The sequence below is a fragment of the Aulonocara sp. 'chitande type north' Nkhata Bay genome, linkage group LG17 (genome assembly GCF_057382095.1).
Source record: "Aulonocara sp. 'chitande type north' Nkhata Bay isolate Kocher_YH1m ecotype deep benthic linkage group LG17, A_spYH_male_GT1.1, whole genome shotgun sequence".
In the NCBI taxonomy this organism is placed as follows: domain Eukaryota; kingdom Metazoa; phylum Chordata; class Actinopteri; order Cichliformes; family Cichlidae; genus Aulonocara; species Aulonocara sp. 'chitande type north' Nkhata Bay.
In genome coordinates this window covers 20,165,990-20,185,338 of record NC_141360.1, presented here as the reverse complement: position 1 = coordinate 20,185,338, position 19,349 = coordinate 20,165,990, and the positions used below count along the sequence as shown (strand labels likewise).

Below are 19,349 nucleotides of genomic sequence, written 5' to 3'. Positions count from 1 at the left end.
ATGCCAGCAGGAGTGCGCACCCTAACACAAATACTTGTCTTTGAGAACGCAATCACACAATGAAGCACACAAAAGAAAAAAACATTATAAAAGTCGGAATCAATTGATCTGCTGTCATGCAAGTCTCTAAGCAGCCAACACGTTCTCACTCCCAACTCGTCAAACATGTGACGCATGGTCAGGTCCCCTCTGCTGCACATATGGACGCGCAGGGTACCCCTCTGGCGTCGGGAATTGACGTGAAGGGTCCTCCAATTGAAGAGATTTTGTCGGTATATTTAGACATTTTCCAAATCACATTGTAACGACCTATACTGAACACAATAAATTATATAATGCAGGCAACTATCTGAGAGAAAAGTACTGCAGATAAAACTAATTACAGGCTGTTATTTGTGTATCGGTTCTTGCATTGACGGAGTGAGCGATGTATGCTGGGTAATGGCACAGCTAGCGATTGGGTGAATTTATTGCACCGGTTTTATAAACTGTTCTACAATCCTTTTGATATTTGGAAATCTGTCGATCATTCTGCTACAGCTGTAAGATATCTTCTCCAACTCCTCTGAGTACATGCAGTCATTTTACCGTCTGCTTTGGCTAATCACGCTCTTACGTATTAAATTAAATTAAATGCCTAATAAAAAAGCTGTTCTTTTTTATTAGGCAAAAACATTTTCGGCAAAAAAACATTATGCAAAAGCATTTTCGGTGCTGTTAAGGAATTCACAGCGACTCACTTGTTTATTTTTGAGAAAGTTTATTTTTTTATCATATCAGATGAGCGGCAGTGACGTCAACGTACTCGATCGTACCACAGGTAAGTGCAAATCTGAATCTGTAGATTTTTTAAAATTATTTTTCTTATTTAAAACCAAAAAGAAAAACCCGAAACAGTGAGCTCACAAAGCTGCTTTTAGCAGTTCCATGGGTTAAGATTAGCAATTTCGTGGAACAGCGAATGACTTAACATTTAATAGCATATATGTTACCACACCACATGTGTTAGCTAAATTCATTTCTGTTAGCCAATCAAGTTAAGCTTATCATATATCATCATCCAGGGTACAGTGATAGAGAAGTGTGTGCTGACGTTTGCTGTTGTTGCCACTTTGTAAAGTTTGAGGGTTCTAATAAGGGTCAGTGTTGCCAGATTGGGTTGATGCTGAAATTGAAGATAGACGTTATCTATCAATCTAGCTCTCTCTTTATGGCTCTCTCTCTCATTCTGGCTCTCTCTCTCTCTCTCTCTCTCGATTTTAAACTTAATAACAGCATTACATAATCATTAAATAGCAGACCGATCATCTATGCTGCAAATGAAATACAAATGGACACTAAACAGGGTTTATCTAAATCGTTACAATAGGGTTTAATGTATATATTTATTTATAAGGTGCTTCTGAATTCTGAATACTTTTTTTTTTCTAAACAGGTTCTTCATCAATCAGCCTATTATTGATTGATTCCTTCCTACATCTGCTTTTTGAAAAACTCCTAAAGGCACTTTTAAGAGCCACGTCAGTCTGTTTGTATCTGTTCTTACTGCTGTCCTTATTGGTCTGTCTCTCTGTTTCTATCCGCATTTCTGTCTCTTTAACTCTTCAGCTTTTTTCTTGTTGTCAGTGTGCTGGTTAACCTATAATTTGCCTTTTGTCTGTCTGCTGCCTTTTCTGTCTGTAATTATTCTTTGTTTCAACATGACACGCCCCAAATTCAGGCCCTGTACATTTTGCCAGACTCCCAATCAGGCAAGCAGAAGAACCTGCTATGTCTGCTTCGGAAGTCTGTCCAGCAAAAAGAAGCTAAAAGAAAAAGTAGAATCATTGGATAGCCAGTGGGCAGAAGTTGTCTTGAAAAACAGAAATGTTTGCCGGATAATTGATTCTGCCCGTATTGCAGTAAGTAAAAAATTTTTTGTTTCATATATTATCATTAAGTTGTTATAAGATGTTGCTGGCACATTAACACAGCTCATCATATGTGCTTTTGAGAACATGCAACAATATTTTATCTACATTTTGCTAAAGACAAACAATTACTTTACTGTAATACATCAGTGGTGGCTGTATGTATTCATATCAGTATGAATGTGTAAATGGCCTGTATTTGTATAGCGCTTTACTTAGTCCCTAAGGAACCCAAAGCACTTTACACTACATTCAGTCATCCACTCATTCACACACTGGTGATGGCAGCTACATTGTAGCCACAGCCACCCTGGGGCGCACTGACAGAGGCGAGGCTGCCAGACACTGGCGCCACCGGGCCCTCTGACCACCACCAGTAGGCAACGGGTGAAGTGTCTTGCCCAAGGACACAACGACCGAGACTGTCCAAGCCGGGGCTCGAACCGGCAACCTTCCGATTACAAAACGAACTGCCAACTCTTGAGCCACGATCGCTGTGTGTGAATGCTTAAATGGAAACTTCTAAGAAGCTGGTGTGAATATGGGTTAATATTGCATGTTGTATAAAGCACTTTTAGTGCTCCACGAGAAAACGCTATATAAGAGTCATTTCGTTTACCATTTAACAACAGGCTGTGTTTGACTAATTTGTGCCAACTATTTTTTTTATTAATTTCAGGTGCAGAAACTTGAGTCTATAGGCTACAAGCCCATTTTATTCATTGGCAAAAAAGACAAGAATTCACATAAGTGGGTAGCAGATGTTATTACCCATTTGGACCCCACTTCTACTACAAGAAATTTCCTGGAGAAGATGCAGAGGGCTTATGAATTTATACTGTCTAAGGGTAAGAGTGAAGTCTGTTGTATACTTTCAGTCCAGTTAATTAATGCTAATTTATATAGCAACTTTTCACAACAAGTCGTCTCAACTTGCTTTCACAATCAGAATACTTCATTAATCTTTAAGCAAATTGTGTAAGTATATTTTAAGGTCATTAAATAACCATTGAAGGATATGTTATCAAAGGCTTCGTTCACACTGCAGGTCTTAATGCTCAATTCAGATTTTTTTGTCTGCTCGTTCACACTACAAATAAAATGTGACAGCAAACGCGCTCTAGTGTGAACGCCCAAAGCGGCCGCATGCGCAAAAGAAGACGTCACACACATTGCGCTCTGTTTAGACCCAGACCAAACAGTATTTTTTGACTGATGGCCCTTATTATAAAGACTTGTTTGAGACTTTATGTTTCCCAATTTTGCTTTAAGTTATTTTGTTATTTACATATGGCCTAATAATGATCCTTATTGCTGTTTTAGAGAGGAGCGGTGCTTCAAAGGGTAGTTTCAGACTTCTGTCAGAATCTGCAAATAAAATGTTCACGTTTCTCCAACGTTGTCTTCCCAACAGTTTAGCTGGATGGCCAGGAAGCGTTCATGATGTCTTCTGTGGTGCTTCTCTGGCGCTGATAATTGGCGTCTGTCTTGTGTCAGTGACGTGGAAGATCGATTTAATGTGAAAGGACCGTTCAAACAGCAGTCGCTTTCTAAAATATCAGCTATGTATCGGATTCAGTAACACATACGAACGTGACCCAAATTGGATTTGAAAATATCGGATTTGTGCCGTTCACACTGTCAGACCATGATCAGATATGGGTCGCAGAGGGTCAAAAAAATCGGATTTGCTGCGCTTTCGCCTGCAGTGTGAACGTAGCCAAAGTGTAGTTCCTGCTAAATATAAGGCCTTTTTTGAAAAATATTTTTATGAAAGTAAATATGTTTTATAGGAACCTCCACACCAGTGCACCCCAATACCCCCACAGAACAGCAGCTTGTGCAGTCCAAGAATGCCACCAAGGAGCATTGAGCCGACAAACAGACCCACATCAAAGAACACGCAGAGATCCCCAGTGAAGAACAGGCAGAGACCCTGATCAACAAGCAAGCAGAGAGCCTCGCCAAGGAGCAGCCTGAGATGACCACCCAGGAACATCAATCTTCTAGGCTCCTCGAGGAGCACCCAAAGAGCCTGTCAGACGAGCAGACAGAGACTGTTTTTGTTCTCAATCTTGTTCCTTTATCTCCTTCTTCTGTTCCATGCTCCCAGTCTTTCCAAAAAAAGAAGAGAGACAGAAGCACCTCACAAACAACCTCTCCCACCTCTCCACCACCTTTTAAACCCGCAGACCAGCCATCTCTGCAGTCTCTTCATCCACCTGCTAGCCACGCGATCTCCCAGTCCTTAAGTGAGGGTGGCCAACATGAAAATAAGAAGAGAAAGAGTAAGTATTGCTTTGCATGTTATGTCTTGAGATTTTTAAGTTTCTTACCCAAAAATGATACATATGTTGTCCTAGAGAACTAACAAACCATTGCAAAGTATTATTCACTAGTTATTTAGCTGCATTTTGGTGTACACTATAAAAAGACTATAATTAAATATGGTCAATCCCTTACTTTAGTTAAGAGGACTTTGTAATTCAACTTGATTGGATTGAGAAAACTAAAACGCACTTTTAGAGAACATTTTAGTTTCTCTCAACAAATAGTGTATGCATTTATATAAACAAGGTCTGGTGGCACTCAATTGCAAAATGAAGGGTGAATTTTTTTGTTAATTTGTTGGTCCTAAGTGAAACTAAGTTTTTACACAGAATTGATTCACAATTTATGGTATGTACTTTAAAAAAAAAACTCAACTGAGGTGGGTTCACTTTTTGACCCCAGAGGACAAATGGAGTATGGCAATCAGGAGGATATTACAGATTTTCACTTGTTGAGTGAAAACTCATATTTGATTTCTTGTGTATACAGAGTCTTATGTTTTTTTTAAATGTAATTTTTCATTTCTTAGGCTGTCGAAGATGTAGTAGGCAGAAGGTGTTCCAGTTTGAAGAAGTCACTGAGAGCAGGATAAATGAGGTAATACTTAAAATGTTTTAATTTGCTTTTCAGTAGACTTTTTACAGTAAGCCTATCTCAAATTGTTTTCATCCATGCACTACAGCCATGAACTGTGCTACATGGGTAAATTCAAATGTACTTTTGAGATTAGTGAAGAGAAATGATTAATGGAATTACATTAAAAGATTGTATTGTATTTCATGTGTTTGTTCTTAAACAATTCTGCAAAATTAATCACAGACATTGAATACTGCTACATCTTGCTACAAAAACCTACATGGCTAACATACAAATGACTGTATATGAGGAAGGATCATATTTTTTTCTGTGTAAGCCTATATCCTCAGTTGTTCTTGTTGAATCAGGATCATAGAAAGCACAATTTATAGATCCTGATATATGCTGACCAGCCCTGTCTCACTATAAATAGTAGATAATCTATTTAGTATTTAGTATTTAGTATTTATTTATTTATTGTCATTGTCAAGAACAATGAAATTGCGTTTGGGGCTTCCATACAACCCAAAAAAAAGAAGAAAATAATAAATACCCCTTAAAACCCAAGTGTACATATTTAACCCAGTGTGACTCCAATGCAATAAGACAATCCTTAGCAATAATGTTCGTAGAAATTCAGACAAAGACCTGAGAAACATGACAAAATACAACAATGCAACCCATTCAATATTATTGTACTGTGAGATATGATATCAGATATGATAGTTATCTATTTAAGAAAGAGGGGAGGGGGGGGGCAGGAGGGGGAAGAGAATAAAGATATGATGCACCAATGCAGACCAGTTCATTGCTATTAAGAAGTTGGATATGGTTATTGTCCGTGAGAGGGGGGCAGAGAGTTCAGGAGCCTCACAGCCTGTGGATACAGGCTGTTGGCCAGTCTGGATGTTCTGGCCTGTATAGACCTGTACCTTCTCCCTGAGGGCAGCAGATGGAAAAGGTGGCGCGCAGGGTGATGTTGGTCCCGCAGGATACTGTGCACCCTCCTCAGACAGCGAGTGGGGAAGATATTACTGATCTCTGGCAGACTTGTTCCAATAATTCTGCCAGCTTCTTTCACCACCCGCTGGAGTGCTTGCTGATCGGCCTTGGTGCAGCTGGGGAACCACACTAGAAATCCATACGTCAGAACGCTGCTGATGGCACAGTTGTAGAAGTTCAACATCAGAGATCTGGGAATGTGTGCGCTCCGCAGTCTCCTCAGGTAGTAGAGGCGCTGTTGGGCCTTCCGTACAACTGAGGTGATATGGTTGCCCCAGGACAGGTCCTCGGTCACAGTTACCCCCAAGAATTTAAAACTGCTCACCCTCTCCACCGCCTCACTGCCAATGAAGAGAGGCAGATGGTTGTTATGACCCCTCTTCCGGAAATCTACAATGATCTCCTTGGTCTTTTTGGTGTTTAAGACCAAGTTATTGTCGTGGCACCATGACTCTAGTTGTTGCACCTCTGTCCTATAGTTTGTCTCATCATTGTTGGATATAAGTCCGAGCACTGTAGTGTCATCTGCAAACTTAACAATGAGATTGGACGCGCAGGAGGAAATACAGTCATGGGTGAAGAGAGTGTATAGCAGAGGGCTCAGAACACACCCCTGAGGGGCACCGGTGTTGACCACAAGGGTGGAAGAGGTGTTCTTACCCACTCTGACACTCTGTCTACGGTTAGTGAGGAAGTCCACAATCCAGTTGCACAGAGAAGAGTTAAGTCCCAGTTGGTGGAGTTTGGGACGGAGTTTGTATGGCCGGATGGTATTAAAAGCCGAGCTGTAGTCTACAAAGAGGAGCCGTGCATAGGTGTTCCTGTGTTCCAAGTGCTTCAGTAATGTGTGCAGCACTGTGGCGATCGCATCCTCGGTTGACCGGTTCTCCCTGTATGCAAACTGGTGCGAGTCCAGGGATGGTGGAAAAGCAGCTCTGATGTGTTTAATGACCAGTCTCTCCAGGCATTTGGCGGGAATGGGGGTGAGTGCCACAGGTCTGAAATCGTTCAGACATGTGACATTTGACTGTTTTGGGATGGGAACGATGGTTGCTGCTTTGAAACAGGATGGTACCAGTGAACAGGACAACGAGGTGTTATATATAGAGGTGAAGACGTCCGCCAGGTCCGCAGCACAGTCTTTTAGCACCCGGCCCAGCACTCCATCTGGCCCGGCCGCCTTCCTGGTGTTAATGCTCCGGAACACACGCCTCAGCTCATGAGTGCTCAGGACCGGAGCAGGGTCGGTTGAGGGGAGAGGGGACAGGACAGGGTCGGTGTTCTCCCTGTCAAAACGGGCATAAAAGAGATTTAGATCCTCAGCCAGAGTAGAACTGTCGGCTGAGGGTGATGGTGTTCTTCTTTTGTAGTCCGTGATAGCCCTGATGCCCTCCCAGACCTGCCTTGGGTTTGTGTTGTTCTCAAACCTGGCCTCGATACGCCTCCTGTGCTGCTGCTTGGCAGTCTTGATGCCTCTTCTCAGGTTGGCCCTGGCAGCACTGTATGCCTCCTGGTCCCCGGATTTGAAAGCGTTGTTCCTTGTTCGAATAAGTTGTTGAACTCCGTGTGTCATCCAGGGTGGATTATTAGGGAACACACGGAATCGTTTCCAAGTTGTTACATTGTCCACACAGAAACAGATGTAGTCCAAGACAGTGGAGGTGTAACTGTCCAATGCGACACGATTGTCAGTGTCCTGCATGTGTAGTTTGAAGTGTTTAAATGGACACAATTCAAACAATTCATAATGGGATGATATTGATTATGTCAGTGTATGATGTATCAAGTACGTCAAACTTTCCGAAGAAAAGAACATAGCCAGAGTCAAAAACAGATAGACGCAGTTAACTAAACCTGTGATCAAAATAATTTTTTGTGAATGCCACAATTGGATACATGCTTTTCAAAATCCTATTATTATTTTTTTTATAAACAGAAATGCCTTACATACACATACCTACACATCTATCAAAGTGTGTTTACATGGGTCAGGTGTGCACACTGGATTACACACAAGCTTTATGAAGACACCTATCCATTAACCATGTTATTTAACGATTGCCTCTCTGATTCCTTCTGTCTAGGGGAACACAGAAGTAAAAGTGCGTTGGTTGCCTTGCTCTGTTTGGTAAGAAGCTCTTGATATTTCATTCTCTGAGAATGTTCTGTTTCCATCTATTACCTTTTTGGAGCACAAATGAAAATGGAAAACCAGGTGTTTTGTCACGTCTTACTTCTCGCTTTTTTTCTTATCCTATCTCAATTATTTAATCAATTAAGGATTATTGCAAAGTTTTTTGCCATCTTTGTCGAATCATAAAATAACAAATTTAATAAGAAATATATTTGAAACTGTTCAGAAAACACACGTAGTGTCTCACTTAGATGCAAAAGTACTGGGAATAATTCCAGCTGGACTGTGCTGGGGCCATAAGAGCACTCACATTAATTGTAAGAAATATATAAAAGCTATCAGGATTTTGACAAAGTGGAGAGAATTTGTCCATGTCTTACACAGATTTATGTGTGCCAAAGGATAAATTGCCTAAGCAGTGGAGGGAGTATTCAGATTCTGAACTTTCCAAAGAAGTACTAATATCACACTGTGAAAGCTTTCAGTTGTTTTGCATACTGTATTTCTAGCATTACAATTGTGTGACAGCAATGAATCTCTACAAATTAAAGAGTAAACAACAGCCTTTATAATAATCCAAAAGAAACTAATTATCACATTTGAACAATTTTTATTTTCACTTCACAGAAAGGATATTATGAACTGTTCAACTGAAAAACAATAACTAAGTCTTTCATATGTGTCGAGTGTAACTGTACAGTAGTGTTTTGTTTGTAATCCATCTAAATTACAAATAGTGTAGCAGAAGTTGAAAATATCCATAAAAATGACAATTTGCATTTTGGTACAGTACTTAAGGAAATGTCTTTATCATGTTCCACCTCTGGTGTTAAACATAAAAAGCACGAAGTAATCCCCAACACGATATTAATGTTTTTGGTGTTGTTTCTTTCAATAATTATATTTTCCAGTGGGAAAATCTGGGATGACACGTGGGAGCCAGCCAGTGAATTTCAACACCACTTTGCCATGCCAGATGTGCCACCTCCTTCAGCCACTGAGGAAGTCTTTTTATGATGTTGTGATGTTTGTTTTTCTATGTTACAAACAAGTAAGATATAATGTCTGAAAACTGAAGTTGTGTACTGTCTACAAGGAACACTTTCAGAAATATGTGGAACCAAAGGTCCATACATCCAGATGTCACATTGATCTTCTCTGTTCACAGACTGGATATGTTCATTTTCAGCAGTTTGATTGTTTAGAAATGTTAGACAAATATTTATACTTGTTAAAATGCATTGTGTTACGTAAAAAAAGACTTTATATTATGTTGTTAACTACAATAGTAGTTCTGTGTTCTTAACTTGAATGTTTTTGTACAGCATTTATATTTGCTACATTCTTTAAAAAGTGAGTGTAGGCTGTTATAATTGTTACGGTGAATATGACCCACAGCTAGCAACTCAATCCATAAAACCCATCAGTCTGTTTCCCTTTGTTTCTCATATGAAGTTGTTATTGTAAACAGGTGTTCTGTTTAGTTTAAAGTATGAAGGCTGGTGAAATTGTACTGAGTACTGTCAATGAAAAGTAAAATAAAAAATCAAAGGTCTATTGAGATATGAGAACTTGTAGTACTGTTTGATGTTGAGACTGAAAGTTTCCATTACTAGTAGTATCAACTTTCATAATTTTCTTAGATGCTCAACATTGACTTGGCCTTGATCCACCTACACTGTTATATAACTTCATTCTCTATGCAAATATTATTTTTTCTGCTTTGCACATATAATGTATACATAGAACACAGAAAATGTCAAATTGCACTACCAGTAATCATTTCAAGTGTGATGTCCCCACAAATAATAAGCATGTTAGATTATGTACACATATTTTCAAATTAAAATCAACATTGAATGTGGCTTTGTCCCATTACCACTGACAACATTCTTTTGAGTATTTTAACTACATTGATTATTAGAGGTTTAAGTCAACCCTCTGAGCTCTAACAGCACTTAACCCTGTATATTGGGACTATGTCGTTTTTGGCTTTAGAATATTACTAACAAATATTGGCCGTCATAGGAGAAAGAGAATTAAGCTGTTTCTGTAGAGAGATACGACCTGAACTACTATTTAGGGTTAGGGGCCAGTACAATAGCAAAACTGCTTAAAGAGATTGGAGCCAGAGGGTTAGGGTTAGGGTTAGGGTTAGGACAGGTGCTGCTGCAGGTTATAAGAAAATTAGCTAACACTGCTGAGTGGGCCAATCACTGGCTGTGGTTAAAGAGGGCTGAGATCACTTGGGCAGTCAGCTATCCGCAACACACATGCCCAGAATTGATCAAACTGTGGTGGAGCTACCTAAGCAGGGGGCATCAAAAGGGTAGAAAACATAACACTATAATTTGTACTGTGATAGACCTGAAGCCTTGTTGACTGATACAGCTGTTTCAGGGCTCCTGGGGCTGTGCAGTTAACCTCATGGTAGTGAAACATAAGGCAGGAATGAAAAAACGTTTTGCTTCTACCCTCAGCTCTTTTTCCTGTTTGTGGGAGGCAGTGGAGATGTAGAGGGTACAGCCCGATCTGGGCGCGGAGGTATGGGATGCCAGATCACATGCCCCAGTTCCGGCTCTCCTCTCTCCTATGTTATCTCTTTTCTCTTTCACCTTTTCTATCTCTTTAAGAAGTGAGGCTCTTTAAGCACTAAAGACCTAAATAGTACTTATCGTTTTGCAGTGAAGTGATAGAAGAAAATAAATTGTAGAAAACTAAATAGGAAAAAGTAGAAGAGAAATAGCAATTTCACATCAACCAGTGACACACCCCGGGGCCTGATCAACCCTGGCAGGGCCTCCATTTATGAGGGTGTCTACTGGTAAGGGCCAAAACACCCAATGAATCCAAGGCCCACTACTGATGATGTGTCACAATATTTTTATATTATAATCTGGATTTGGTCTTTAATCCCTAAACCTAACCAAGAACTTTAAAAGAAACTAAAAAATGGCAAATATCTTTTGATAAAAGACCAAAAGACACTGTGAAGTTGATGCACACAACGATTTGTCCTCCTGATGAAGTTTCAGGACTGCCTTTCTCCATAGTGGCCATCCATCTATTCCTTTTGTGGAATAAATGTATGTGCTGTATGTGTCACAAATACCTAAATTTGATCTGGTGTGGGCTATAGTATTGAAAGGGTTGCATAATAAGAAATTGTTTTTGTTTGTGAAATAGATTTCACAAATTACTTACATGATTGGCAGTCATTGATAGGTTTGTAGCTTGAACCCATCCGCTGGAACGTTGAAGACAATATAATTACACTGCAAAGCAAGACACAAGTAGGCAAAGTTCTTCATGTTACTCGTGCACGGGAGAGACCGGACAGAGTGCCGTTCCTTCACTTGACCCCAGTTGCTCTCGTCCGTTCTCCCGTACCACTGCCCTTTTATTGAGGTTACATGAATATGCATAGGTTCATTAACATATGACGTCTACACACAAAGAGTACCTTGCCTGTGTGTGTGTGTGTGTGTGTGTGTGTGTGTGTGTGTGTGTGTGTGTGTGTGTGTGTGTGTGGACTGCTGATCAAAGGGTCAAACATCCTTGGTCAGGAAGAGGGTAGCCTCCCCCTCACCCTAGATGGTTCATCCTAGATAACACAGTAAGGAAGTCCAGCAGTTCATTTATACACAAAAGCACTTAGACTAGAACAGATGTAGCTACGTTAATCCTACCATAAAACAATTAAGCAAGGTACGAACTTTCCCATGCTCCCAGGATGTAGGTGTGCATTCTAGTGTGGAATGCACACCAAGCCTCTGTAGCCTGTTAAAGATCACACAACCTATCACTACACAATTGATTATACACCTCTAAGCATCTATGGTTAAATATTTCTAAGCATAAATGACAATCAACAATACAAACTCTAACAGTCATTTTCAGTTTTTACATATCAAGTCTACAGTCATAACTATATTAAACAGAAATGTGTTTTATGTCTTTGTCATGGAAATATAAATGTTGCTAAATTTTAACTGTGGTGACAAAATGATCCATTGAAACTGCATGAAAACATCAAACTGACAGTTATTTTTCAACTTTATTTGATTGTGGTCATTGGTAATATAAAAACAAATAAACTACAGTGATACAGACAACTTAAGGAAATTTGGTGGGGGTAAAATGACAATGATGTTGGTCCACCCTAAGACACTGTAGGCTTAGTAACCACTGGATCAATTAATACTCTAAATTTAAAAAAAAAATATGGTTGAGCACATCGCTGTACAACTGGAACTAAACAAAAAAAGTTATATATCCAAAAGTTAATTTGTGGATCAGGGTTGTTGTGACAGAATCAGCTGAACTGCCTACTGTACTGTAGTATGATTATTTTAAAAATAAGCACAAGTACTAGTAATGCACTCAAACATTATTGATACTGTTGATATGAATGATACATACCATGAAAATATCCTTAACATGTACATCAAAATACTCAAGAATGAAAACTCTCACCTGTGACAAGCATACTTGAAATTTGCTTACAAAGTTCTATCAATCACATTTCAATATGTCTTGTAAATTCTGTGAGCCAAAAATATATTACAGTAACTTAACATGACAAAAATGTAAAAAGTACAAAATCTCCCTCTGATACATAACAGTGTACTATTATGTATTACCAAAATGCATGTTTAAAAACAGTGTAACAGGGTAGTTTTTAGTTCTACGAATGACATTAAATAAAAATGTGCCAGCTGTCTTTGTAAAAAACTATATGCATTGATGTGATGAAGTCTTGGGAATGCACTGTCAATGACTGGTCTATGGCCAACTTGAAAAAATTGGGGCCCCCAGCATTAAACCTGCAAGGTAGGAAGTTGATATAACTTTGAGGACACACTGATATATTACAGATATTTATTACCGACTTTAATCAGAAAATTCAGAGTCACTGTAAAAGTCATCGTCGGAAGTATGATCAAGGTTAATGTTCTTTGCTCCTGACAAAACTTGCATGTAACACTGTCTTGCGTGCAGCTTGTTTTGTTTCACATTCTGTCGTTTTCTGAGGATGATGCTCTGTAGACCTCTCAAACCCTCCTCACTTAGGCCACAATGCGAACCTTAAAAATAGAACATATAATTTAGTCTGCTTTAATGCCTTAAGAAACAGTCAGTGTTTTGTATGCATTACTTAAATACATACTTTTAAATATCTCACTGGAAAACAGGCCGGACAGCTCTTTCAGGATATCATCATATTTTGAAAGAGATTTCCAGTGATGGTCCATCTCTGTAACAAGAATCTTCTTTTCCTTCTTATTGCCATGATGATATCGAATGCCCTTCTCTTTGTTGTAAGGCTGACAGAGTCTGAAATGCATTTATAACAAAGTTATAAATCAATTCACAAAGAACGTCTGAAGTCATAAATGATTTTAGGTCAACACCTGAAGCTTAGGGTTTCATTATATGTCAGATATGCTGAAAGTAGACAACATATATGTACAACTACCGCTGTGTGCCCGCTGCCACGGCCAGCTTGTGTCACCAGACAGAATTTCTTCCAAGCACAGAGTTTCTTTGTCTGGAAACATTCTGTTGTATTTTTCCACAGCAGAAGTCAAGATTCCTTTCTCTTCTCTGATCTTGCGACGAATCTTGGCACAGGCTTTATTTCCATCGGTGTCTTTGTACAGACGCTGGGATCGTCTCTTTATGCTCGCTACGAGCACTTCGATTCTGCTCACCAAGGGATCAATATCACTTGTGCTTGTTGTTGCTGCTTAGAAGAAATAACACAGCTACACTTACATAAAGTCATTGTACAATTGCATCACATTTTTGAATCAGTTTTTGCTCACCTTCTGCCCAATCCTTTACATCACTGACCCATTCATCCAGTTGACTGTCAGTCACTGCTAATTGGACTTTTAAGGACTCCAGGTTCTGAAGCTGGGTTAGAAGAGCTTTTGTGGCCTACATTGTCAATTTGAGATTAAAAAACAAACAAACAAACAAAAAACACTAAACACATGTTTACTCCAAATAATAAGAACACAGAGGAGTAATCATCTAAAAATAAAGTAACAATATCATTACCTTCTGATATCGATGGGTCAGAGAGGTGGCCAACTGGTCTAGCTTTTGTTGATTCCAGCGCATGGCCATAAGAGTTAGCATGTCACTCCGTCCTGCAAACACAGAAAACGTAGTGTTACCACTTTCATCATAATTACACACTTAAAATCTAACTAGTGCAGGATTTGCCTTCTCACCTGCTTTGGACATATGTTTTGTGGTAACTGCAATCCTTGACAAAAAGGCATTACATTGCTCTACCTCCTCCCCTAGAGTCAAACCAGCCCCATCTTGATATGCTCCACTCCATTTCACCTGGAAAAAAACACACACACACACACACACACACACACACACACACACACACACAGATGCACATACACACACACAGATAAAATACAAATTACACAAAATGTTGATGTGCAATTGTTCAGATAAAGTCATTAAAGTCAGAATTTCATACCTCACATTTGAAATCGTGGGCTTTAGCATGAAAGACTGAAAGAAATGGCTTCATGCTAAGAAGGTGCTGGAGCTCTGGACAGCTTTTTGTTACTCTTTCAAGATATGGCCAATACTTGCAGGTAACATCCATACAAAAAAAAGTGATATGTCTATTGGCCAGCTTTTGATGCAGGTACAAGGGATAAGCAAAAATTTCACCCCTGTACATATTTAGAGCACGGAGCAGCACTCCATGCCTACACACTGCAAGCTCCAGTCCCTCCTCATCCACCTTGCTGCTGGATCTTTGGGAGGTCTCTCTGGCTGCTGACCACTCCCCTCCACAAACACCTCGTCCGGAGACCTAAAATGCATTAAATAGCTGGTGACAATGTCTTTTCACAATCTCTTCAACAGAGTGTTAAAGGTTAACATAATTATGTCTATGTAATTAGAGCGTTCAATCTTACATGTCTGGATGTGCTGTGTATGTAGTCCACAAATCTTCCCACATCTTCATCCTTTGCTATCAAGGCGTCTTCAAAGATGCCCAGTTCCTCAGATCTGAACAAAATAGCAATACAGTATACTTTATGGTGTCATACAAAGTAAGTCCAAAGTTAATTGGTGCACCTTATAGTCACATTGTCTGAAACAAACGTTGGTATTACACATATTTTGCTGTACCTGGCTGCATTCTTGAAACGGTAATGCTTGCGGTTTCCATCCACTGAAATTGCAAGCATGTCTGGGGCACATGCATGACATGTGAAGGGATCCTCCTTTAAAATCTTGTCTAATTCATATCTCACGGCTTCCCACTCAAAGAAACTTTTCTTAAAGCCATCTGCAGAGATCTTTCCCGTCTGGTTTAAAATGAAAGACATAAACAGAAAACAACTACGCTACAAGTGACTTTTAAATCCTGAATAACACAGAAGAACCATACTGTAAAGGATGCATAAACTAAAATGCTCACACGGCCAAAGTGGAGAGTTCGTTGATCAAGCATTTTTAAAAATGCTTTGCAGGAGAGTCCGGGTGATGCCATCTTCATTTCTTCAAATGTGAAGAAGACATCTGTTGCGTACAAAGTAGAAAAGTGAAGGGTAGCGGGCCAGTAATCACTTAGATTTAGGTCATCTACTCCAGCAGTCCAAGAAGCTTCACATGTCTCACACCTCAGCTCTGGCATGCTGAGATTGTAACGTCCTAGAAAAGTGAAAAACTCATGACTCCAGAGTAAAAGTTTATTATCTTTGGGTTAGGTCTTCTTTTTGTCTCAGAATATACTGCAACAATGCTTGTGAGGGTTTAGTTTTAGGTGAATTATTTACAGATGGTTGTCAGTCAGGACAAAATGAAGTTCTTCTTACCATTCATTGTGACCACAGCAACAACCTTTCCTGGTCTGACCCTCAAACACTCTGGTGGACAGCCGCAGATTGTGACTGGGCTCTCCACAGGTACAAGTCGTGCTAAAGAAGTCAACATGTATGCGTAACATATGATTTAAATAAGTTTATTAACTATGAAGTAAAACGTTGAAATGTGACTAAGATATGGTAGGACCAACTGAGCCTTACTTGAAACAATAAAAAAAAACAACTTAACAGCTCAAAGCTAACAGTGTAGTTGAGAGCTGAGGAAGCATCAACTTTTTTAAAAAATGAGATAGAGAGAGAGAGCGTAAGGGAAATGTATAAACAGTAAACACAATAAGTTTAGTCACAGAACTTACCATCATGGCAAAGGGTCTTATTTACAATGTAAGTTGTTGGAGGCAATGGCTGGAAGAATCCGGCAGTCATGGCACGTCTATTGTGAAGGACATATCTGGTGTGCGTGATGACATCACATTTATCACAAAAAAGGGGGCGTGGTAGACAGTCACGACAACGAAGCACAGCTGGATTGCTCCCACATTGTTGGCATATATGTTCCGACACACTTTCTTGAGCTGCCATGGTATTTACCAGATGGGGTCTTTTGGCCCTCCAACTCTCTGAAAAAAGAGTTTTTCTTGTGCTCCAGTTCAAGGAAGCCAAAAGAGGAGCTTTTGGTGGTGGTGCTTCATGGTGATCGTCTGAAGAATCATTCAGTGAGCTCTGGAGTTCTTGTAGAAAGCGCTCTGTTAAAAAAAACAAATACATTTTCTATTAAAATTGATTAAATTATAAAAGTGTAATGGACAGAGTAGCTATGAGAGTAAAGCTTGATGGCTATAAATATGCTAGCAATTGCTGCAAACACATGAACATACTGCTTTGATCTAGTGAAGACACAGTGGAGTACATACCAACAGTCTCTGGGGCAAATGCCACCTCACAGTGACTGTTATTAGTGGTAGAATTGGTCTTCTGACTGTGGGCAGCTGTATAAAACATCAACAGTATATCAAAAACACAAATCAAATCCACATTTATAACACAGAAACAATTTAGAATCACCAATTAGCCAAACTCCGCATCTCAGGACTGTGGGATTAAACCAGGTAACCTGCGAGCAGAGAAACAAGGGAAGAACACGCAAACTCTACACGCAAAGACCCTGGTCTGATAGTGGAATTGAAATCAGGACATTTTTTGATGTGCCACTGTGCTGCCAAGTACCAATATCTTTTACCAAAATCCTTGTGAGGAGGTAACTGTCAGCCACATTTTGTTACTGGACTAACATAACGTAATGAATGCCATACTTGCTAGGGGGGGATCATTCAGTTTTAAGAGATAATTCTGTGGTTTATTTAATGTCCTTTTGTGTCAAAACAAACAAATTACTTTCCTGTTTGTCTTTACAAATATTTAAATTAATTAATACGTTAAATTTATGGTTTTGTGTCCATACAATCTATATCTTCAAATTATCTTGTATGAAAGAGTACTGACCCTTATGTAATTGACTCCGGATTGATCTTGGCCTCGCATAGAGTTGGTTTCCATCTTTGTCTCTTTTTTTCCATTTTACTGTTAGTTCAGGTGGCTTCACAGGTACAGGAGCTACCTCTTGCTTCAGCTCACCAAGCATGTCATCGAGGTGTTGGAGCTCATCAATTTGTTCCTGCTGATCAGTCAGATTATCTAGGATCCTTAAAGGATCTTGAATTTCGGAGTCACTCATGGCAGAAAGAAGAACAAACAAACAAACAAACACACAAACAAACAAACAAACACGCACGCACGCACACACACACACACACACACACACACACACACACACACACACACAAACAGAATAATCAAACAAGACAGAGACCAACAGAGCGAGGCAGAAACAGAGAGACAGACCAATAAGGACAGCAGTAAGAACAGATACAAACAGACTGACGTGGCTCTTAAAAGTGCCTTTAGGAGTTTTTCAAAAAGCAGATGTAGGAAGGAATCAATCAATAATAGGCTGATTGATGAAGAACCTGTTTAGAAAAAAAAAAGTATTCAGAATTCAGAAGCACCTTATAAATAAATATATACATTAAACCCTATTGTAACGATTTAGATAAACCCTGTTTAGTGTCCATTTGTATTTCATTTGCAGCATAGATGATCGGTCTGCTATTTAATGATTATGTAATGCTGTTATTAAGTTTAAAATCGAGAGAGAGAGAGAGAGAGAGCCAGAATGAGAGAGAGAGCCATAAAGAGAGAGCTAGATTGATAGATAACGTCTATCTTCAATTTCAGCATCAACCCAATCTGGCAACACTGACCCTTATTAGAACCCTCAAACTTTACAAAGTGGCAACAACAGCAAACGTCAGCACACACTTCTCTATCACTGTACCCTGGATGATGATATATGATAAGCTTAACTTGATTGGCTAACAGAAATGAATTTAGCTAACTTACAGCACATGTGGTGTGGTAACATATATGCTATTAAATGTTAAGTCATTCGCTGTTCCACAAAATTGCTAATCTTAACCCATGGAACTGCTAAAAGCAGCTTTGTGAGCTCACTGTTTCGGGTTTTTCTTTTTGGTTTTAAATAAGAAAAATAATTTAAAAAAATCTACAGATTCAGATTTGCACTTACCTGTGGTACGATCGAGTACGTTGACGTCACTGCCGCTCATCTGATATGATAAAAAAATAAACTTTCTCAAAAATAAACAAGTGAGTCGCTGTGAATTCCTTAACAGCACCGAAAATGTTTTTGCATAATGTTTTTTTGCCTAATAAAAAAGAACAGCTTTTTTATTAGGCATTTAATTTAATTTAATACGTAAGAGCGTGATTAGCCAAAGCAGACGGTAAAATGACTGCATGTATTCAGAGGAGTTGGAGAAGATATCTTACAGCTGTAGCAGAATGATCGACAGATTTCCAAATATCAAAAGGATTGTAGAACAGTTTATAAAACCGGTGCAATAAATTCACCCAATCGCTAGCTGTGCCATTACCCAGCATACATCGCTCACTCCGTCAATGCAAGAACCGATACACAAATAACAGCCTGTAATTAGTTTTATCTGCAGTACTTTTCTCTCAGATAGTTGCCTGCATTATACACTGAACAAAAATATAAACGCAACACTTTTGTTTTTGCTCCCATTCCCCATGGGATGGACGTAGAGACCTAAAATTCATTCCAGATACACAATATAACCATCCCTCCCAAACAGTGGTCACAAATCAGTCCAAATGTGTGGTAGTGGGCACATCTGCTATATTGAGATAATCCATCCCACCTCACAGGTGTGCCACATCAGGATGCTGATCTGACATCATGAGTAGTGCACAGGTGTACCTCAGACTGCCCACAACAAAAGGCCACCCTGGAATGTGCAGTTTTGTCTCACAGCAAAATGCCACAGATGCCACAAGCAATGAGGGAGCATGCAATTGGCATGCTGACAGCAGGAATGTCAACCAGATCTGTCGCCCGTGCATTGAATGTTCATTTCTCAA

General features: G+C 39.5%; 1 pseudogene; it reads right to left on the bottom strand.

Annotated features, from left to right (window-relative positions):
- Positions 1–12,837: 12,837 nt before the first annotated feature.
- Positions 12,838–18,031, bottom strand: LOC147310008 (uncharacterized; annotated as a pseudogene).
- Positions 18,032–19,349: the final 1,318 nt, after the last annotated feature.